This window comes from Seriola aureovittata, chromosome 16, assembly GCF_021018895.1.
Source record: "Seriola aureovittata isolate HTS-2021-v1 ecotype China chromosome 16, ASM2101889v1, whole genome shotgun sequence".
NCBI classification, from domain to species: Eukaryota; Metazoa; Chordata; class Actinopteri; order Carangiformes; family Carangidae; genus Seriola; species Seriola aureovittata.
The window spans coordinates 4,531,122-4,549,859 of record NC_079379.1 but is presented as its reverse complement, the minus strand read 5'-3'; the positions used below and the strand labels follow the sequence as shown (position 1 = coordinate 4,549,859).

Here is an 18,738-nt window from a genome sequence, read left to right as displayed (position 1 = left end):
AAAAAGAAGAAGAGAGGTAGCCGTAACAGAAGCAGACATAATGCTCTGAAAAATAAAGTCGCCTAAAAATAAGAGCACCAGCTCAAGACTGCACTCAGTACAATCCAACAAAGCATAGGATGCCACACCTCGTAGACAAATATCATGATGGATCCTTTTCACACTGTGAATGTTGACTTTTCGTTGATCTTCATTCAAAAAAGGAAGGATTTTCCTGCATGTCCGTGTTTATTTAGGCAGATTTATAAAAGGGGATGAAGGGATCATTATCTCCTGAGAACTACATTTAACCGCAACCTTTCTGCATTGCAATATCTGCAATTAAAATACAGTTGGTTAGACAACAAAACGTTAAGTTGAACTTTGAACTTTATTTAAGAGCAAAGTTCAGGTGGGGGGAGAGACATGCAAAGGGACCAATCTAGCTGGGAATCAAACTGGTGACCTGGAGGTCATGGGCGCTAACCATTCACTATCTTGGATTTTAAACCTATAGGACAATGATGTTGAAGGCAGATGCCCACCCTCCCATCTCGTATCTTCTCTGCATTCATGCTGGAAACAGACATGAAACATCTTCCTGGGGCGACCCTATGGCCAAGTGGTTAGGGCGCATACCAAATTTTCACCATCCAATCAAATAAATGCCTGACAAAATAACAAAAAAAAAAAACATCTTCCAGCAGTGACACAGAAAACTGCAGCCAATATTATATTTGCTAAGACGAAATCACTAATGGACAATAGTTGGACTACGAGGAAATTCAAACCGTTCAAATACATCCAAGAGGTCACGTGAATAATGACAGAAATGAAGAGGCTGAGGTTATGAGTGTTGGTGTTTACTACTGAACATCTCCCTTACTTCCAGTACACTGCTTCACATTCTTTCTCCACAGATATAAATTGTGGTACAGTCTATTCTCACTGAGGAGCAGCCTCACAACCACCGAGCTGCTCTGCTGGACGGAGAACATGTTAATTATTTACCTCACACACCAGATCATCACAGTGGATCTCTCATCAGGAAACAGGACACGTCCTGAATGAAGACAAACTAAAAAGTTTTTTTTTTTTTGGTTTTTTTTTTTATCTGAGGTTTGAAAATAGTAGCTGTCTGTGCGGGAACCTTGAGAACAAACCCTAAAGGAAAGACTTAGATTTTATTTTTTTGTCTTGTTCTTAAGCCTCAGTTCTCAGGTCCTCACGTGTCCACAAGCTGTTGAGTTTCCTGCCTCAGCCCTTCACCTGATTCAGTCACTTGTCCACCAATATCTTATCAATTTCATTGAATATCGGCCCATGTCTGCATCTAGCCCTGTGCCTTACATCTGGATCAAACTGCACAACATCTGTCTCTCTTGACATGTGGCATTAGATGATCACGATGCTTCATATCTTGCAGTCTGTCACATGATCGGGCACCAAATGTGTGGACCGACAATAATATCTACGTAATGTCACAGAACACGAACCGTGAACATTTTCAAACTAGATAAGAAGACAAACTCCTGATGTTAAAGTCTTCCTGTCAGGTTTCCTTTGCCGCAGAATCAGTTGCTCACAGTGACACACTGCTACAGGATAGCACCACCGGTTGTTCCTGCATGACCATCAGTTTTATTCCCATCGCCCCACATCTGTCAGAGCTGACCGTTATCAGGCTGATACCTGGCCGGATCCTGGCACTGACACACTACCCATCTCCGTCGGCAGCCATTTTCACGAGCCCGAAATCTGTCTCCTGTCTTGATCATGTAACTGATGTCTTATGTGCTCTGTTCTCTATTTGTCTGCCTACTTCTGACCCGGCTGCCTCGCTGCCCTACCAGCTGTAAGCCTGTCAGACAGAGTTAAATCCCTTTTAACCCTTCAGCATCTGCTTTCAGATCCAGCTACCTGTGACCAGTTGACCCAAATTATTAAGACGGGCTCATGCAGTGTTGTGTCAAATGATGCACCTGCTCGGCTGATATGAGAAAACTGCTACTTTTGACACTGGGAAAATGGGATCCAATCTGTAATGATACGCATCAAGTTGCCACCAGTGAGAACATAGAAAACAATGGCATGAGCAATGTGCGCTTCGCTGGCAAACAGCAGACAACTGTGAGCAATTTAGGGCTTTGCTGAAAAAAAAAAAAAAAAAAAAAACCTCTGTTCAGCTAATCTTCCCTGTGTAAACAAAGGATTTAAAGGAAGCAGTTCAGCAGTTGACTTTAATACCTCTGTCACGAGAAGGACGAGCAGCAAATATGACAACAATACTTTTAGGTTTAGGCATATAGCCGACACTTTCATTCGAAAGCACCTGGCAGCAAGAATAATAAGCTTATAATTCACTAATATTACAAGAAGCCAGTTATACAAGAGTGCTGGGGTCACATCAGCAGCAGGGGAAGGCAAAGTAAAAATAACCTTGAACATCCATTTTCCATGCTGCAATGAAGAAAAAAAGAGAAAGTACAGAGACTAAGAGGCAGGAAAGTCTCTGCCTGAATGTAATGATCAATTGTACACAGCTGATTGATTACGCAATACCATTTTCATCTCTGCCTAGTGCGAACAAAGGGTGGTACTAAAGTGGGCAAAATGAGCAAATTAGAAGGGATTTAGGTAGAAGTGAAGAGATCTTCTCAAGCAAATGATGCTTATCATCCCATTAGCCTGCTGGACTGTGGGCAGATAGGGGGGCAGAAACTGCTTTGGGCAAGAGGCTCTGGAGCTGCAGAGGAAGGGGTTGGGTGAAATTAAATTACAGTTACAACCAGCGATGGTTTTTTTTTTTTTTTTTTTGTCCATGAATGAAATATTACTCCACAGCTGCATCACCATTGTTTCTCCAGATGGGCTGATGATCCACTTATGTTGCGGGAGCCGTGAAGGTGAACATACACGATGTGTATACAACACTGTTGTGCTCTCTTCTTCTGTGGTTTTAAAGCTAGTGTATAGTATATGTTGTAAATGTCAAAGTGATTTTTCACTTGTGCTGTCACAAATGCCAAAAGATGATGTGTCGATGAAAGGGACTTTTTATTCTGCTGCTGACTTTAATGTGAGTTATTATTGCATGTGGCAGCGTGCCATGACTGTCCATCTATCAGTCTGTCTGGGTATTTATCCAGCTCATCACAAAATATATCATGAAGATGCTAATGCAAAATACCCTCTATAAAAATCAATTCAACCACTCATAATGGAAACATCTATACATTATAGCTGCATGAATTCAAGCGTGACTCAACACTACATTTCAATATGAACATGCATTAAAGGTCCCATATTTTACACTTCTGTGTTTTATTTGAAGTGTGGATCCATAAGAAGATATATTTGTGGTTTTAAGAGCCGAAAACAATCTCAGTGTAGTTTTACATCTCCTCTCTCTGGCTTCTCTCTAGAGCTCTGAAGACAACGGGTCAGTGAGCCAATTAGAAGAGAGGAGGCTCTGAGCCTCTCTTCTGATTGGCTGACTGTTTTCTGCTTGATCTACTTATAATATAGCAGATTTCGGGTAAACACTAAGAGAAACAAGGTTTGATGGTGGGTCCTGTTGGGAAGATGCTTTGGTACATGGCTGAGAGCTGTGACTGCTTTGTTGTGACATCACAAAGTTACAGAAGTCCTGACTGCTCGTTTTAAGGCTCAGTGTCTGAACACAGGCTGTGTGCATTTCTCTGTGGACTGAGCGCTTTGATACTTTCGCAGTATTAATGTAGAACCTAGACCTGCTTTATAATCAAAAAGACATGGACATCTTAATTTATATAATATGGGACTTTTAAAATCCAGATTGAGCTCAAAGCAAATATCTACCATTAGAATAGATAGTAAAAACCTGCAACTGCAATCAGTTGCAAGTGTAATAAAGTGACTGTTTCTAATTTAATGTCAGTCTATATTCGTTTGGTGGCACCTGGGGTCATGAGATGAAGCTAAAACACATTCATTTACTACAACAACTTCTGTTACTACTTAGCTTTCTTTATACAGCACAGCAAGACAAATTACACTGAGACAGAAAAACACTGTGAGACTAGTTGCATGCTACAGTTTTCAGTCAGTGAGGAAGATAAGTGAAATAAGTGAAACTGTAGCTTGAAATTTCTCACAGAAAGCAGCACCTCCAGCTTTCATGTGACTCTGGCTTGGGCCATGTAACAGACCTGCAGTGGATACAACAACAACAACATGTCCTGAACCATTCACACAAATTCACAATTGTGAATCATCGGCATATTGTTCAGGGGACCAAGGACACTTCCCTGCATTACACCAAATAAATGTTATATTTAACTGATGCACAGCCAAGACAGAGCTAACATTATATCCCAGTGTTGCACATATGAAACCATTTTTTTTTTTAATTCCAGAAGGACCAAATCACTTCACTAATAACAGAGCCACAGGAACCAAAAATGTTTTCCTGCTGCTGGTCATCCCTGAACTCTATATGTTTTCATGTGCAAAAACATGGAGTTCTTATATACATTACTTGCCGTGGATTAAAAATAAAGAAGCATTTTAAATGATTCCTGTGCCTCATTATGAAATGTGACATTAGCCCGAGCCACATATGGAGTAATGGCTCCAGAGCGACATCTGCATGGGTGAAAATAATGGAAGTTTTCTACATATTTGTCTCTGCCACTATTTACATTCTGCACAGGCTGGACATTTTAACCTTCTGTATAATTTGTCTCCCTAATGACACAGAGTCCATCAATTCCCGTGTTCAAGTCAAAACAGTCATTTTTACCAACAGAAAGCTGAACAATTACATAGATGTATAATTTGCGTCACCGGCAGCCGCTGCAGTGGGCGTCAGTGTGTCAGTAGGCTGTGGTAAGTCTCATGAACATTTAAGATCTGCTTATCAATCATGTTGTGAAAATTAACCCTGGGATACTGCTGCTTATTTTTTGTCCTCGAAGAGAAAAGAAAAAAAAGATGACTCTTGCTGGCAGTGACACAAATTACACAAGTGTTTAGCTTGCCACTGGCAAAATTACTGCTTTGACGAGAAAATGGATGCAGAAATCGATGGCGCCTAGTGCCATTAGAGAGATAGAAACACACAGATCTAACTTTGAAAAACCTCCTATACATATGTATCATTTTCCCTGCAAGTCTGTATTTGGTGTTACGGTCTACTGTTGTGTTTAGGCGCCGTTGCATGTACTCATCTCCACCGCTGTCATTCAAGTGCACTCATTTTGGCCCCAGTATAGCCACAGGTGTCCTCCCGTTAGCCACAGAGCAGCCGGAGGCTAAGTGCCTTGCGTGCCTGCACCTCGGCAGTGGTCTTTAAGCGAGGGGAAAGTGTTACTCACTCAGCTTCCCTCTCCGGGCCCGTGCAGGGATTCGAACCCAGCCTAATTGACTTCATTGCATTCACTGCGCCGTAGTCACTGCAACCTTGAGAGCTAAAGCGAGCCCTGAGCCTCTAACAGTGGGAAGAGTCACGCAGGCGTTTTCTCAACGGTGTATAAAAAATTGCCTCCCTCTCCAAAGCCCCTCTAACAATATTCAGCTCGGATTTTAGCGGAGGAGGGGAAGGGAAGGGGCTGGCTGCGGGCTAATAGCCTACAAAGTCAAAAATGTACAGTGGCTGCAGGGTAATAGGCTGAGCTGAGCTGAGCTGAGCTGAGCTGACTGGTTGGCTGAAAAGGAGAGGAGGGTGGAGAGGGATGGAAAGCAAGAGAGGAGAGAGCAAGCAAAGGGCAAGGGAATATAGGAGGAGACGGAGGGAAACAAATGAGCAGAAAAGGAAGAGAGAGGAAAAAGAGAGGCCGCAAACAATCCTCAGGTGATACAGTGCTACAGGTGCAGCTAGCCCCTTCACCGTCGTCTCTTTCGCTTCTCCTCACCCTTTTTTTTTTTCTCCACCTCTGCTGCTCCCCGGTGCCCTTGTCTTTGAGCGCTACATCAGGTGGGGTTACAGGTGCACCGAACAATTCCCCCACCCCCCTCCCTCCCTCCCTCCCTCCCTCCTTCCTCGGCGGGCTCCAGTCACATTAATCCGCTGATGTAGATTTACAGCGACAGGCCGGCCCGGTGAGCCCCTGGTTAGTTCACTTCAATTCCAGAATGTTCTGCTGAATGTCCTTTTGTTTTTTCATCCTCCTCCTCCTCCTCCTCTCAAGCCGCCTCTCTCATGTTCCTCTAGCTGCTGCCTTTCCTCACCACCGCTGTTCCTTTTACCTGATCTCTGACACGTTTCCTTCAAATATCTAATGTAGCTGCTTGCATAATCCCAAGTGAGGGATTAGCGCGATACCTACGGTAAGAAACACCAAAGAGAAAAAGCAGCACCATCCCGCAGACTGAGACCAGACACCTTTTCCTGTTATCGTCTCTCATGTTGAGACGCAGGTAACGCAGCAGTGGCAGCTGAATTTTTTATTTCTTTTTGCTGAGAGGCAAAAAGCCCTAAATAGCTTTAAATATTATGCAGAAATATATTACATTTCTACCATTTTTTTCTTAATAAAACACAGTCGGTGTCTGGTGGTGAAGGCACATAATGCGGCGTGTAAATGTGATGTCCTGGTTTTAAGTCTGGCCCAGAAATGTTGCTGCATGTTATTCACTTCTATTTCCCTTAATCCGTCACTCTCAGTCTATCTTCAAATGTGCCAAGAAGGAGAAAATGCTAAAAAGAAATATAATGCCATATGTTTAGTAGAAAAACACCAGTGTTCTCAGAGGAAACTATAAATTCACATTCATAAAGATCATTTATGACTACTGATCGAAATTAAAACTATTTGAAAGTAAAGGCAGACAGAGCTAAAGGTTGAAGTAGAAACTGTCCTGTAAGAAAAACAAGCCCATAGGTTGTTTGAGCAGCAGGCTGTTAAATTTTGTTGCTAGGGGATATCTAGTGGTCACAGTAATTATGACAAAGCAAAAGGAAAAGTGCGGTGATGCAGTATAAAGAGAGACAAAGTCCACGTCAGGAGGAGGTTGTGGTGGATGGATGGGTCCACAAAACACAGGAATATGACACAGGAGAGGTGTTCGATTCCCATTTGAAAGTAGAAGTTATTATTGTAACCATGACAACCGAGATCGTCTAATGTTGAGGACATACTTATTGTGCGCCTACACCTAACCAAGCCTCGACTGTTATTATAGTAACCACAGCGATGAAGGTAGGTACGCCGCGCCCGGCACAGTCCGAGTATTTATTATTGTAACCATGACCACCGAGGTCCGGTACGCCTGCTGCCGTAAGAGGGGGGGGGGGCTATTTCTGGAGACGCTCCTATCAGAGGGTTGAATAAATGACAAAAAGATGTCAAGACATTTGGACATTTAGTCATAACTAAGATTGTTGATGTCCAACCCCAGATGGTAGTTCTGCAGTTACCGAGCGGTGCACGGAGAAACTGTGGAGTAGCTCAGTTATAAAGTCACATCCTCACGTATTTGTGTTCAGGGTGAAAACAAACAACGAAATAGATTAACCAATGTGTGTGCTGCTGATCTCTTTTCCATCTTGTTTCATCTTGTTGTTTTCTTTTTTCCACCCGTTGCTCCCACCGAGTCCAGGCCTGCTGCAGACCAGCTCGCTCCTGACATCGTAATGCGTCCACCAAATGGCATATGTTAACTCGGCGTGCATCGATTAACTTTGACACTGCAGCATCTTGTCTCTCACGGTTCCCAGCCACTGGCTCCCTTCCACCTCCATCTCCTCTACCAGTCCTCTGCCTTCCTATCTCCCATCTCTCTGTCCTTCCTTCCTCCCTCTCTTCTTTTCTTCCATCCAAGTCTTTTGTTCCTCCTTCCCTGGCTTCTTAATTTCCTTTTTCTCACTCCAGTATTCAGTCAACTGTTTTTCCTTCCTCCCTTACTTCCTTCTTATTCTTCCTTTACCTCCTTCCATCCTTTCGTCTCTTCCTCAGTCTCACCTCTCCCTTGTCTTTGCTTTTTTCTATACCTCCTGATTTCCTGCATCCCCATCTCTCTGTTCCTACTTCTTTTTTTTCTGATTTCTAACCCTTCCTCTCTTCTACCTGACCTACCTCCCTCTATCTTACTACTCCCCCCCCACCCCTTTTCTCTCCTCTCCCTCTTTCCTCCTCCACACCAGCACCAATCGCTCCTGATCTGACACTGCAGGCCGCTGGTCCACTTAGCTTCCTCTCCACACTGTTGACACTGGCCTGAGTCCTGCATCAGATATGCTGAAGGAGAGTGTGTGATTTTGTGTGTGTGTGTGTGTGTGTGTGTGTGTGTGTGTGTGTGTGTGTGTGTGCGTGTGTGTGAGAGAGAAGGAGTGAGATGGGGTGGGACACAGGAGGAGGGGGGTCATGTCCGAGCGTGATGAAACACACCCAGCGATGAATGCGGGTCCATTCATCTCCTTGTTCTGAGGCATCCATTCACAAAGGCTGATGGAGCGTGCCGATAAAGAGGAGAGGATAAAAAAAAATCAGCAGATATGAATGTTCGTGCTGTGAGAGGGAGGGAGCGGAGGAATGAGGAAGAGGGGAATACATGAATAAAAGAGGGAGGGAGGGAGGGAAATCGAGTGAGGAGGGAGGGTGAGGTGAGATATGGAGGAAGGAGTGAGGAAAGCAATAAGGAGGACGATAAATGGATCAAATCTGCAAAAGAAGGAAAGAAAGGGAGAGGGTGAGGAGGAAGGGGAAGAGAGAAGATTTATAGAGGAGGGGAGAGCAGAGGTGAGGAAGGATTAGAAGATGGCAAACTAGGAAAGGGAGAATGAAATTTAAAAAAACAATGGAGGAATGGAGTAAGGGAGAAAAGATAGACAGAAAGGAAGGAAGAAAGAGAAACGAATGGATGTAAGGAAAAACACAAATGGAAATAGGAAGAAAGAGGGAGAGGAAAGACAGAGCAGAAACAAACAAGGAATGTAGAACAAGGAAACAGGAAGGAGGAAAGAAGGTAGGAGTTGAGGCTGGAAGGAAGCAAAGATGATAGGGAATCAAGAAGTATGAAGAGGAAGAAAGGCAAAGAGGAATAAAGGAAGGAGAACAGGATTGAAGGAAAGAGAGGAGAATGCAGAGTAGAAACAAGCAACCTGGGAATAAGAGAGACCGAAAGAGAAAAGATGTAGGTAAGAAAAAGAGGAACAGAGTAAATAAAATAAGTAAGGAGAAAGAGTGGAGGATGGAGGGAAGGAAAGAGAAAGAGCATAGGGAAGCAAAGCAACACCAGAATAAAATGGAAGTAAGGAAGAAAAGGAAACAAAAGGGAGAGTGGAGGAATGCAGGAAGGAAAGATAAAGGAACACTATTAAGTACACACAGACACCAGAATGGAATGGGAGTAACCAGGTAGAAAAAGAAAGGAAGCAAGTGAGGAAAAAAGACAAATGGAACGGAGTAGAAAGAAAAGGGAAAATAGAAACGTAGTAGAAGTTGCGGATGAAAGGTAAGAAAGTTGCAGCAGGAAGTCAGGTGAGACCGAGGGGGAATGGAAGTAGGGAAGGAAAAGAGGAACAGAAGAAGAAAATGAGGAAGTCAAAAGGAGGAAGAAAGGGAGCAATGCAAAAAGGAAAGGAAGCTCAAAGTGAATAAACAAAAGGAAACCAGAATAAAGTCCATCTGACCCCCCCAGCCCCCCTTACAAAAAAAAACACATTCCAAAATGGCTGAACTCATTTAGCCTGTCGCTGCCCCTCGGTGGATGTGATGTCACTCTCACACACATGAAAGACAGAGTGTGTTTCACCAGCACTTGGGGGATTATGTGAATGAAATGAAGTATTCAGACAGCTTAGTGTCACAATTAAATGTGTGTGATTGTGGTGAAGAGACAGAGACAAAGAGACGGAGGGAGAGAGACTGACAACAGGAAGTTAGAAAGAGAGAGAGAGAGAGAGATACAGACGGACAGCGTCAGCCTTCAGTCTCTCTGTCTGCCTGTCGCTCTGCTTCGCCGCCACTACGCTGTGATGGATTGTGATGACACATGACAACTCCTACTGTTGTATTCAAACACAGGGAGATGCAGAAGACCAGGTGGCAGGTTTCACAGAGGTATCTCTGCACACAGGGTGGAGGGTTTGACTCCTTTCATTTCTCCTCTCTCCTCTTTGCTTTTGTCTTCCCTCGCACTTCCTCGCCTTTGTTCCCTCCTTGCCGTCATTTATTTCCTCGTTTGTCCATTTCTATTTTACATTCCTCCCCTCTTCCCTCCATCATTTTACAGGTGTTTGATAGAAGAGACTTAGCTCAGCCTTTCATCCAGCTACATAGATCACGATTGCTCGGCTAACAAGCTACCAGATTCTGTTAAACCCTGTTGGCTTTACGATTTCCTAAAACTAATTTTACAATCTGTTCACACAGTCGAGCCAAAAGGCTAAGTAGCTTCATTGGAGTTTAAAGGATAATTGCAGTTTAGAGCAACTTGGGTCGTATTGATAACGTTGCACTAACCACCGAAGTAATTCTCCAGGATCTGGGAATACAGAAACATCGCTGACAAAACAGTCTGAAGGGGACAAGAAATATGAGCAGTGAGACAATCCGACAGGTTGTACAACACCGGTTTAATCAGACTCTATAAATCACTTTGGAACTGAGTCCAAACACAAATAATTACAGTAGGTGGAAAATGAAGGAAATGAGTCAGTAAAGTGTTTACAACTGAAAGTCTGGATGGTAATTTTACAGCTTGCCTTCATTTTGTCTTAGAAATAAATTTGGCTAATCTGTTTAAAAAGTGTCCGACCGCTTGTGGATTTCTTTTTGGTGGCTTTTCTGTATTTTCAGATCTGATCAGTTAACGTGGTAAAATAATATTAGGATCAATAGGGCCGATGTCCTATAAAAACTATAAGAGTAAGATAAAGGTTGTTATACGGTAATTATGCATTGACATAAACTCACGGTAGCTGTTCATCCATCATACTTGACGTCAAACACTCTGCAAACATGTGCAGGTGGCGTTCATAGATGTTTACATTGGCGTCTTCTATTATATTTCCAAGTAAGTAGGAGCGGGCGACATCCAAAAGGTAATATTGCGATGCAGTGCTGCCCAAACACACTAATATCACAAGTGAGTTTATCATGTTTTACCTAATGTTTCAGGTATAAGTGATTCTGCCACTAAACATTATTTTTCAATATGATGAAAATGATGGTGTACGGCAGGAAATACTATTCGATTATCATCGATAATATCTAAATATCAGCTGAAGCCTACAGGTAAGATTAACATTCACAAAGTAACAGTCCAGCATTTACTGGCACAGAATGTAGAGGGAAAGAAAAATCATACATTAATCTGAATAAAAATTACAATGTATGTCACTGTAAAAAGGTTTCAACCTCAGTGGCAAATAACTGTCCTTTTTACCAGAGAAACACAGATAATACAATATGTTCAACAACTGGATCATTGTCTAATTAAAATGAAGTCTGTGTTCCCTTGTGTCTCTCATTATGACTATCTCAGCATCAGTAACATCAGCTATGTAAAGAAAGCTTTAATGTTACAAGTCTTTCATGTTACATCGGCAGAGCTCAAAACCCAGCGAGTTCTCCCCCAACGCTTTCTACATCAGATGACAGCTTCGTTGGCAGATGTAGAGCCATTGTCATAAAAAAAAAGGAGAACTCTCTGAAGTACAGTCTGCGGTGCTCTTGTTCAGTTAAAAAGGCACCATTACTTTGCCTACACATTCCTCCGCCTGCGGACATCTACTGTAAATTTCATGCTCTGGTGCAGCAACACTGTAAAAAGCATGAATATTCTAGGAATGAATGATAGTGCTAATTTGTTACTGCTGGACATCATGACTCTGCAGGGTGCAGCGGCTCCGGTCGCCTCGCCGGTCTTGAAACTGAAAAACCTCAGACCTGATTTGTCTATGTCTTGTCTCGGGCATGACTCTAATTCCCTGCTCTCCTACTCTTCTATTCTTTTTATGTTCAGTTAGCTTAGTAACATCTCTTAGAAGCATTATTCAGAGTAAGAAATACACAGATCGAATATGGACACCATTTTTCCAAAAGACATTCCCTCATTGTGTTGCGGTGTTTTGATGATGATGGTGGAGATGTTGCTCCAAAATCTCCTATAAGTGTTCAATTGGGTTGAGATCTGGTGACTTTAAAGGCCATAACACATGATCCCCCATCAGTTCAACCCCCTGTTCACACACCAAACACTACAGGAGGCGACAAAGGTTCAACCGGATTCTTCATTCTGATACGAGGGGAAGCGACAAACTGAAAGCGGCCACTTCTTGTGCTTGTTTTGACTCTGCTGGGAAATGTAAGCACAGCTGCAGCAGAAGCGGTCGTGGTTGTAGTCAACGACTTCCCCATTCAATATGATCTCACTTTAAGGAGCTATTACAGCTTGAGAACAACATGGTGCATGGAAACATATCACTTGGGAAACGTTGTAGTGGAAACGGGAGGAGATAACTGTCCAAAAATTCAGTGCAACTCTCCACCGGAGAATAATATTAATATTAAAACAATTCTGCAAAATCCCACTTTCCACATTATGTGCACATGGTTTAGTTTACGGAAATATTGAGGTTTAAGTTAACAAATATGGCAAGAGTTAGACCATTAAAACACTTAGATCAAGGAAAGATCGCAGCTATGGTTGTTCAAAAGTTGATTAATTAATCATCAAATGCAGAATATGTATGGTTGGATACTGGGCTGTTCAGTGAACTGTTGTAGCCTGTATGAAACATCTGCATTCGATATTAATCCATTTTTTCACTTATTCTGTCACCCATCTCTACATTTTAGGCCGGAAACTCTTTTGTGCGTCTTAAAGTTTCGTGCATAATGTTGATCGAGAAGAGTGACAGGTGGTTATGCCCACTCTTTAAAAGGGCTGACAGCCGGCTGACGGCTCCTGAATGCTTCTATATTTACGTCAGGACTGAGCCATGGACACAGAAGTCGTAACAGATTTCAACTAAGTAGCTTTGAGAGAGTGAGCAGACAGATTCAGGGTCATTCCAACAGGCCACCTTCACAGTTACGTCAGATATCAACACATGCCGCTTGAAACCCACAGTGAATCTGTCAGCAGCCATCTTTATCCTCTTGTTTCACTGTAAAGGTCCTATATTTTACACTTGTCCTGTGTATTATTTGATTTGTTGATTCATAAGAAGATATATTTGTGGTTTTAAGAGCCAAAAACCATCTCGGTGTAGTTTTACATCTCCTCTCTCAGGCTTCCCTCTGGAGCTCTAGTAAGAACAAGTCGGTGAGCCAATCAGAAGAGAGGAAGCTCTGATCCTCTTCTGATTGGCTCCCGGACTGACTGTTTTCTGAGTGACTGAATAAAAATATAGCAGATTTCAGGTAAACACTCAGGTAAACCAAATCCTGCAAGTTTGGATGGTGGGTAGGGCCTGGGGCATGGCTGGGAACAGTTACTGCTTTGCTGTGACATCACAAAGTTACAAAAGTCCTGACGGCACATTTTTAAGGAGCTATTTGTAAGTTTTGCTCTTGCCACATAACCAAAGCTAGCTGTTTACTTAACAGTCTTGCCAAGAGCTTTAGATAGATAGAAATAGAAGCTAAACTAAAGACTGGCAAGTAAACAGCTGTTAATGCTAACAGTAGTAATAGTGAAACTTACAAACAGCTCCTTTAAGGCTCAGTGTCTGAATACAGGTTGTGTGCATTTCTCTGAGGACTGAGCGCTTTGATACTTTCACAGCGTTAATATAGAAGCTAGACCTGCTTTATAATCAAAGAACACATGACAATCTCACTTCATACTATATTGGACCTTTAAGGTGCCTGACGTGGGGGAAAAAAGCCATCCTTATCCACATCACCTTTGAAGTAATGCTTTGTGAATGACCTGAGGCTCACATGACGCCTCGGCAGTGGATGGCAAAAAAAAAAAAGGGGGGGGGGGAGTGAATATGGAATAAGTCTCGCAGCCTTTGAGGGTCTCAGCCAGGGAGCCATCATCTTTATCCATCACACCATGTCCGGCTTAAGCACCTAACAAGAGATAAAATGCCTGGATTGAGCCAAACAGTGTGCTGGCCTCTGAAACAGCATTGTGAAAACTCTGCTGCCTCAGCAGTCGACGGACTCAAAATGGTGGAAGCAGGAAAACAGTGCAGCCCAGATGATTTTTTTTTTTCCCCCTCTCTTTACTACTCCTCTTGGGGCACAAGGTCACACAAACATGTCCAAAATGTCAGTCAACACACAAGACCGATTGTTGGCATGGTTACTGTCAGCTTTCCATAGAGCCGCTGCACAGCTACTGTTTAAGAAAATACAAGGAGAGAAAAAAGGAAATTGTCTAGTCTAGTTCATATTTTAGAGACGCTAGACATCTGAGCAGGTGAGTTCTCAGTTGCAGGAGGGAACGATACCTGCAAGCATCGCAGCGAGGGAGGGAGGGAACCGTCTCCACACACTGTAACCACTTGTTTCATGCATGTACTTTACAGCTAATGTCACACTGACCGTCAGCCCTCTAACTCCATAATAGGCTCAACCACGCTCCAGGTAAAGCTCTATACATGTTTACACTACATGACTGGAAATTCAATTCACACTGAGGGCCGCAAGCGAAGCGTATGGCTACAGGCAAACTGTTGAATCAGCTACACACACACACACACACACACACATACATACACAAGTGAAAGTGCATTTTCATCAATGCCAGTAGTGTTTTATTTTTCATCATGCTTTCAGGAATTGTGTTTGTGTGTGTTGTGGTGGAGAAGGCATGGGGGGGGGGGGGGGGTATACACTCCTAGCTCTGAATCCCAATTTCCCCTGTCTGTCCTGGGGAGTGATCTTCACACACACAGCTTGCTGCTTGCTGGTGCACCAGCTGCCTGTGCACAGGCACATATATATACACACACAGACAGACAGAGAGAGGACTGATCCTGGATCTGATAGCTGCCCTACAGCTAATAATACTGAAGGGGGGAGGAGGAGGGGAGGTTTTGGGAGAAGAGGAGCAGTGGGGATGGGAAAGATGTGAGTCCCCTCGGTGCGGTCGAGACAGGCGCTGGAGAGGGCAGAACGCACATATGCGCAACAACCGGTTGGTAAATTGCAGGATGCAAAATGCCTGTACGGTGAAATCGCAGGCGCGCGGGAGGCACGTATGCGGCTTTTCAGAAATGTCACATCTGAGCCACATCTGCCCGCATCTGTCTGTCACTGACTGACTGCAACTTGTGCTCAGACTTCAAGACAAGAGGAGGGGATGGAAGGATGTTTGCGCACCGGTGGTCATGTAGCCTACATGTGTGTGTATGTGTGTGTTTATGTGTGTGTGTGTGTGTGTGTGTGTGTGTGTGTGTGCGCGCGCGTCTGGATTGAATGACAAGCCATACACGGCCACATCGGCGTGCACGCGCATCAATGACAGAGGGGTCAAAGCCTCTCGCACCGGCCGGCTGCGTCCTATCCGTCACAGCGCCAGCCGGTGTTGAGTAGCACCGGGGCTGCACAAAACCTGCACCACAACCAGCTCCCGGTGAAATGCAGCAGCATCTCACATCCAGCAGCCGGGAAATGTGAAGGGCAAAGCCGGAGACAGTTGTCTGAGACACGGCGCAACATCTTCACCTTCAGCGTAGAAGACAAGAGGAGCCACAGAGACAGTGACAACAGGCTCCAAAATAAGACACGAAAAGAATTTACTCACTGTTTTCAGGAGCCCAACACTCTTCTTCTTCTTCTTCTTCTCTTTTTGCTCTCCGCGTTTTCTCTCCGTGCACCACAATCCATCCGTCCATCCCTCCGCTGGACATTTCCTGCGGCATAGAGCCTGATCGATTCTAATGTTGCGGGGTAATGTCCTCCTCGGGATGAAACGAAAACATATCACACACACACCCCTCCTCCTCCTCCTCCCAACAACAACAACAACAAAAAGCAGAGGTTCACTCGCACACACAGTTTCGACCTTTCCTCCACTCGGCGAGGCTACATGTTGCTGACTGCTCGGCTACCTCTCTGTCCCCCTCACTCACTCTCTCCTCTCCCCGTTAGTTTGTTAAAATTCAGTATGTACGCTCCGTCACCTAGCAACGTCTCTCTACCTCTCTCTCTCTCGCGCACTCTCTCTCTCTTCCTCCCTCCCTCCCTCCATCTCTCTCTCTCTCCTCATCACTTCCTCGCGACACGTGTTGAATGCTAAACTAAGTTGCCTGTTGTGGGATGATGGTTTTTTTTCTTATCTTTACCTAAATATTTCTCTCTCTTCGTCTCCTTCATCCACCCCATCCCGATCTCACCTCCACCTCTTTCGTTCCTCCCCTCCCTAAAGATGTCCTTACATCCTCCCTCTCTCCTCCCTTTCCTCCTCTCTCCTCCTCACCCATCCATCCCTGCTGCTCCATTTTCTCTCCTAATCTCACCTCCTCTGCCGTCTGTCTCCACCCTCTCAGATTTGACAGGACATGTCAGCATCCATTAAAAAAAAAGCACAGAGAAGGAAATGAGTGGAAGGGGAGGGAAACACGATGAAAACTGTGAATGGCAAAGCTTGAAATGAAGTGAACATAAGATAAAATCCAACTGTGTCTTATGCACTCAGTGCTTGTGCCATGTATGTATACTGATTTTCATTTTATAGCACTTCACTAAAATGTGCATTTGCTGATTGTATCATAAAAACTCTCAGATGACCCTGAAATTCTTTGATTTGACTCATAAAATAAAGTTTTGTTGTTGTTTTTGTTGTTGACAACGCATTAACCTACGGTGAGGGAAACAAAACTTTAGGTAGACTTCAGCTCTTGTGGGTGGCTTGTTTCTATGTAACATGTTACATAATTACATATACTGACTTATGTTTATTGGAGTATATTTTCATTTTATGCCACTTTATTTCCACTCTACTGCTACATTTTACTTTTCAGTCTATGACATTTACTTGACAGCTTCAGTCATGTTAAAGATTTTTCTGACAAAACATCCGAGCATATTCTTGAAAATGATTTACCACTATATTAAACTACCAAGCTATCTGTATTTAAAATTTACCCTAAACTGGCCATTAATACTTACAGTACATAATGAACTACTTAGAGTATATTGTTTTTTTATGCTTTATTGTTTCAGTTAATATCATTGACCTGTGTTATTTATCCTTAACTAACCTTTTACCTTTATGTTAACCCTGAGCAAAGCACAGATGTAAACAATGCAGCCACATGTATAAACAAACACGTAATTAAGAGAAAACTAGAATTAGCGCCTCATGGTTGTATCTCCACCAACCAGTCAAGGTGCAGGAAATATGGTCACAATCTCTCCTTTCTGAGTTACAGCACTGAACAACGACCAGAGGTGTTTTTGCAGAACATTATGATGTCACAGTGTTGACCTTTGACCATTTGGATATAAAATGTGTAGAAAGTGTATGAATTTGTGAGTTTTGGCCAAAAACATGTTTTGTGAGGTCATCGTTACTTGACCACCAAATTGTAATCAGTTCATCCCTCAGTTGAAGTCAATGTTTGTCAGTTGAAGTGACGAGGGCGATACTGAGATATTGCGTTCACAAGAATGGGATGGATGGACGGACTACAAAACAGAGAATATTTTGATTATGATAACAGGACTCTACCTGTGATATTTGGAGTATTTTGCTACTTTTACCTGAAGGTTGTCACTACATCTACACCACTGACCATGTGTGAAAAGAAAAGAACATTCAGTGCAATAGTTAGTGCGATAGGTGGAGTTCAAAATGTTTAAATCCATCTGTATACACACATTCTTACCTTTATGCTCACAGCAACCATGCTGCAACCTCTGTGTCTGAAACATGAAGCCAACACTGAAGTGCCGAAACTTCAGTTCCTCTAATGACCACTAGAGTCTGGCTCCAACAATGAATCAATCCCCATAGACTCCCATGTTGAAATGTCCAACTTTACAGCAGAAATAAACATGTTTGCAGCCTGGTACAAAAAAACAGTTTTGGTCTCTAGAGCTAATTTCCTCCTTCATGACAGCTGTACAGGGGTGAATTTTTATACAACTGACTTGTTTAAATTTTAGTAAGGCTTTAAGTTATGCACAATTGAGGGCGTGGCCCCTTTGACTGACAGGTGGGTGAGCGCATGCTTGCCACAAACCAGTGTTCACTGAAGTCTCAGCTCCACAAACGTCCCTTCTCTTTGCCCATTTTTGGATAAGCTGGGAGCTAGGATCGGAGTCGGACACTGCCAAGATGGCGACAGTGGAGCAGCCCACTCTGAGCTTCAAAACCGTTCTTCAGAAACATGTCGGCGACATCACAGAGGCTTCATCCTTCCTAATTTACAGTCTATGATAGCAACTGCCAATGATAACGAACTCTAAACTCTTAACAGTTATTATCATTTTATGGACACATTAAAGACTAATCAAAAGATAATTAACAGAGACATTCTGTAGATTTAAGGATAAAAGTTTCTCTTCTCTGCAGAACAGATTTTTTTCTCCTTTTTTCCTGCTATTCACCTCCCTCTCTTTTCTTCTTTGCTCAACTTGTTAGCCATCACCACACTGTCACACATTGTTACCTGAAACAATACACTTCCTGTTTCATGTGCTGATTTTGAATCAGCGTTCAGTGTCTGTAAAGAAGATTAATTCACTCCTCTCTCACTGCTGCTCAGATTCACATTTTGTTAAGTTCTTCTAATTGTGGCAACAGCAGAACTTTTTCATTCTCTGTCTCTGCTGCCCAGAGGGGGGACGGACGATAATTACCGCCGGG

At 43.3% G+C, this 18,738-nt stretch overlaps 1 long non-coding RNA gene across 1 annotated transcript in view; it reads right to left on the bottom strand.

The window, feature by feature from the left end:
- The window catches only part of LOC130183224 (uncharacterized), an 87,121-nt gene extending 70,477 nt beyond the window's left edge, over nucleotides 1-16,644 (bottom strand). The window contains exon 1 of the long non-coding RNA XR_008829793.1: nucleotides 15,670-16,644. This is a non-coding gene — a long non-coding RNA (uncharacterized LOC130183224). The remainder of the gene's footprint in view (nucleotides 1-15,669) is intronic.
- Between the last annotated feature and the right edge of the window lie 2,094 nt (nucleotides 16,645-18,738).